Here is a 5,000-nt window from a genome sequence, read left to right as displayed (position 1 = left end):
ATTTGGGCCTTTCGTTTTATTTAATTCGTAATTAGTTCAACAACAACTTTCCTTTCGTTAAAGGATTTGTTTCCCGCATTTGTTCATTAAACGTGTTCCGTAAGCCGTAGTCTTTGTCCCAATCCACGCAGGTTACTCCGTATCAAGACCGAGCTGTATCAGCGTGCGAAGACGTTCGCCGAAGTGACGGCAGCTCGCTCGTCCTCCGTGAGGCCAGCTCTTCTTTCAGCAAGCTGGGAACTTGGCAGCTCGTCCCACGGGGGAGGCTGAGCCTCTACCTCCGCTTGCCGTTGCTCCAGCCGCCGTTGCCTCTCCCTATTCCGCCTGTTGATGCGACGCTGCTCAATCTCCGCCGCCGAAGGTGGGCTCTTCCGCGTCGCTGGCGACCCTGCGGAACGTCTCCCAGCTCTCCGTCCCGACGCCTTCTCCGGTACAGTTGTTGCACGTGGTTCCGACGAAGTCGCCGCATCTCCAACGTACGTGGGGGAGGCAATCCCCGGCTGCGCGGGGGGATTGTTGGCGCTGGACGGCTAACCTCCTCCTCCTCGACCTCCCCTGTCGGCTCCACTGCGTCATTTGCCGCTGCGTCGTTGGCGCTGCGCGTGCCATGATTGCCGGAACGACCTCGTTCTCGCCGAGCCGCTCCTGCCGACGCCGCTGCCGCATTCGCCGGGCGCTGCGGTTGCGCACCTCTCGTCGCCTCAGCAATCTCCGCTCTGCCTCCGCCATGTCCTCGGGCGGGCTGGCTGCTGGATCTGGCTGAGCAGCCTCAGCGACTGCCAAGGTAAGCTGCTCCTGCCGCCAGTCCTCCTGCAGCACGGAGAGGATCCGCCGAGCCGCTTGCTGGATGCGGTCCCACGACTCCGCGCTCTCCAGCAGACGACGGCCGAGGTTGTCCTCGTCGACGCCGTGCAGTAACTCCACCCGCACATCTGCGAAGCGGGGACACTCGAAGAGTACGTGGGCCACCGACTCGACCGACCCTGCGCACCTGGGACAGTCCGGGGACGGAGCGAACCCGAACACGTGCAGGAATTCGTGGACGAAGGCGTGTCCACTCAATACCTGCGAGAGGTAGAAGTCTACCTCCCCGTGCTTCCGTCCCGTCCACAGGCGCACGTCTGGCACTTGTCGGTGGGCCCAACGTAAATAGCGGCTGGTGTTATGCGCCGCCTCGTCGTCCCATTGTTGCTGCCACATCTGCAGCGATGACTCCCTTTCCTCCTGGCGAATCGCCTCTCGACTGCTGTCCGGGCTTAACTGCAGTCGGTTGTAGCAGCGGGCGTCTTCTTTCACCAGGAGGTGATATGGCAGTTCTCCGGCTAAAACCACCGCTACCTCGCAGCTCGTGGAGTGGAAGGCGCTCGTGATGCCCTGGGCCAAGGGCCGTTGCACGCGGTCCAGAATCCGCCTGCACCACTGCAGGTCCACGGCTTCCGCCCAGACGGGTGCGCCGTAGCGGATGATGGACGCGGCCACTGCGGCGAGCAGCTTCCGCTTGCTCACTTGGGGGCCGCTGTGGTTGCGCATGACGCCACGCAATGCTCGCACCACACGGAGGGCCTTGTCCGCGACCATCTCGACGTGTGGGCGCCACGACAGGTGGTCGTGTAGCATGACCCCAAGTAGCGAATCGACCGCTTCGAGCGCACTTCCACTCCACAGATGTTCACAGGGATGTTTTTGTATCCGCTTCGCTTGCTCGACACCATCAGCAACTCCGTCTTCTCCGGCGCCAGGGAGAGTTTGTGCCGCACCATCCAGCTGTTGACCGCTGCCACCGCTTCCTCCGCAATCGCTGCTGCGTGCTCCGGTGTTGTCCCCGCTGCCAGGATCGCAAGATCATCGGCGAATCCCACGATGGAGGCGCCCTCAGGGAGCTCTACGGCTAGCACACCGTCGTACATGATGTTCCACAATGTGGGGCCCAATATAGACCCCTGTGGAACACCTGCCGATACTCGGCGGGTAACCGGCCCGTCCGCCGTGTCGTACGTGAGCTCCCTGTCGGCGAAGTAGTCCTGCAGTATGCGGCACAACTGCACGGGGACTCCCTTCGCCTGGAGCGCCTCGGCGATGCTCTGCCAGCTAGCCGTGTTAAACGCGTTACGGACGTCCAGGGCCACAACCATGAGGCAGCGCCGGTCACGGTTGTTCGTCCTGCCAAAGGACTTCGCCCTTCGTCCCGCGTCTACGACTTGCTGTATGGCCTGCAGAGTCGATCGCCCTCGCCGGAATCCGAACTGCTGCTCAGACAGTTGCGGACTCTCTGGATCCTCGATATATTCGTTGAGCCGGTTCAACAGCAGCCGCTCCAAAGCCTTGCCTGTGTTGTCAAGCAGGCAAATCGGGCGAAATGACGACGGCTCGCCCGGTGACTTGCCTGGCTTTGGCAGGAGCACCAGTCGCTGCTTTTTCCACGGCTGCGGAAAGCAGGACGTGTCCAGGCACTCCTGAAACACCCGGCGGAAGGGCTCCGGTTGCTGCCTGAGAGCAACCGTAAGGGCGGCGTTCGGTACTCCATCAAGCCCAGGAGCCTTCCGCGGGTGCATGCTGGCTGCTATTTGATCCAGCTCGGTCAGGCCGATCGATCGGAGCGGCGCCATGTTGCCAACTCGGAGATCAGGCCACTCTACCGGCGGATGAACCGGGAACAAGGCGTCGACAATTCGCCGCAGTTCTGCTGGATCGCGTTCCGGGGCTGAGCGGGCCGCCTGGAACCAGTGGAAGACCTTCCGGAAAAAGTTTCCGGTTTCATCCTCCCTGATCGACAGCAAGAACCGGTCGAACGCCTCGTTCTTACTCGAACGAATAGCCTTCCGAAGGCTCTCTCTGGCAGCTAAGAGTTCCGTTTGGAGCTGTTCGTTGGGCGGAATGGTCCTCATCGCCATTTGCTCCTTTCTGGAGAGTTCTTCGATCATCGTCTGGATCGTCGGAGTCCACCAGTAAGCTGGCCGACCTGTGTGGTCCTGCGCTGGGAAGACCCGCGACATCGTCTCGTCGCAGACGCTGGTCAGCGACTCGACCAAGCTTTCGACGCTGTTAGCTTGACGGGCGAACCCAGTCATGGCCAGCGCTTTCCCGAAAAGCTGGGAGTCAAACTGACTGGTCTTCCAGCGCGTACCGGCATTGCTTACGCGGGCCGGGCGCTGTCCACGCCGTGCTGCCCGATCCCTCGATGATGGTGGACTCGCGCCAACCTCGTACCGGACGTAACGGTGATCACTGAGCGTTACCACGTCGGGAACGCGCCAGCCTCGGGCGCTGTCCTCGCGCGGGTCGAGACGGCTGATCACACTACTGGCGAACGTAACGTCCGGTCGGCTGGGCGGAAACCGAGTTGTGTCCGCTCGGTTCCCCTTGAACGTTGGCAGACAGTCTGCCTTGTTCAGTAGCACCAGCCCGAGGTTGTCCGCCAACTGGAGAAGCTCCAAGCCCTTCGGGCAAGTCCTGCTGCTTCCCAGTCCAGGTGCATGGCGTTGAAATCGCCGGCCAGGAGAACCTGGCTGCACCCGCGGACGATCAGGTCGATCTTTTCCATAGTGCTCCGGAACTCTGGGACTCCTGTCTGCGGCGACACATAGCAGCTCACCACAGCGATTCCACCGACGTCGGCCGCAACCACGCCGAGGGTCTGACGGTGCCTGATACGCTGTATCGGCAGCCGGTTGCCGTTGACGACGATGGCAACCGTCTTACTCTCGTCCGTTACCCAATTGCCGTTATTGCGCGGTACGCAATAGGGCTCGGACAAGAGCAGAACGTCAAGACCCTCGGTGGTCAACACATGCAACGCCAGGTCCTGGGCGTTCTCGCAATGGTTGGCGTTGAACTGCAGGACGTTCAGCATTGTGGTTGCGGGCCTGGGCACATGGGGGCGGCGATGCGGTGTGGGCCGCCACAAACGATGCACTTCGGATCGCAGGTGCATGATGCCGCGCGATGATCCGTGGCTCCGCAGCGCAGGCATAGGCCGGAACGATCCACGCCGGCGCAGTCTGCAGTGGTGTGTCCACGCTCCAAGCAGCGGAAACAGCGAACCGCGCTTCGCTGCTGTTTTGGCGCGCTGCGCACCAGGCACGCCGAGTATCCAACAAGGATACGTTTGTCCGCCAGAAGGTCAGCGTCCCTCCGTGGAAGTCGGACACGGGCACGCTGCGTCCCATCACGACGCTCCCACAGGGACGTGGTTGCTGCAACTACTGTGCGTTCCAGCGCCCGCTGCAGACCGCGTTCCACATCCTCTTTGTGGCCAACATGTCGATGCCGGTAATCATCACCTCGGCCATCTCCGTGATGATCCGGCCAGTGGCCAAATCACCGACCTCCTCCTGGATGCGCTGCAGCAGCACAGCGGCATCTGCATCCTTTTGAGTGTAAGGCGAAGGAAGTCGCGGGTCGTGCGGTAGCCCTGATGCACGTACTTGTTCTCCTCCGCCAGGCGCTGATTCAGGCGGATCTTTTCGAAGAGCGCCTTAAGAGCAGCCCTCGGCCGGCTCAAAGATGAGCTGGTCCTGCCGAGGGCGTGCTGGACGCCGTCGCTCCTGGCGCAACTGTTCGTTACGCTGCGCCTGTACAGCAGTTGGCCGCTGCTGGTGTTGTTGCTGCTGCTGTTGTTGCTGCTGCTGTTGTTGCTGCTGCCGACGCTGTTGCTGCTGCTGCGTGCCTGCGACCGCCTGTCGCTGTGGCTGGCGCTGCTGCTGCTGTTGTTGCGGCTGTCGCTGCTGCTGCTGTCGCTGATGTTGTTGCTGCTGCTGCTGCTGCTGCTGTTGCTGCTGCTGCTGCTGCTGCCGCTGATATTGTTGCTGCTGCTGCTGCTGCTGAGGGGTGGCCGGGGCTTCCCTTGGCCATTCCGCGGTATCTGCGGCGAACAACATCGGCGAAGCTGGGCTGCTCCAACTGCCGATTGTTTTCCTCCGTCGACTCCTGGGGCCCACGAGGATACCGCCGCCATCATAGATGGGCCAGGTTGCGGTTGCTGCTGTTGCTGCATGCCGCGT

The sequence above is a fragment of the Anopheles arabiensis genome (genome assembly GCF_016920715.1).
Source record: "Anopheles arabiensis isolate DONGOLA chromosome X unlocalized genomic scaffold, AaraD3 X_pericentromeric_contig0021, whole genome shotgun sequence".
NCBI classification, from domain to species: domain Eukaryota; kingdom Metazoa; phylum Arthropoda; class Insecta; order Diptera; family Culicidae; genus Anopheles; species Anopheles arabiensis.
Note: the sequence above shows the minus strand (reverse complement) of the source record.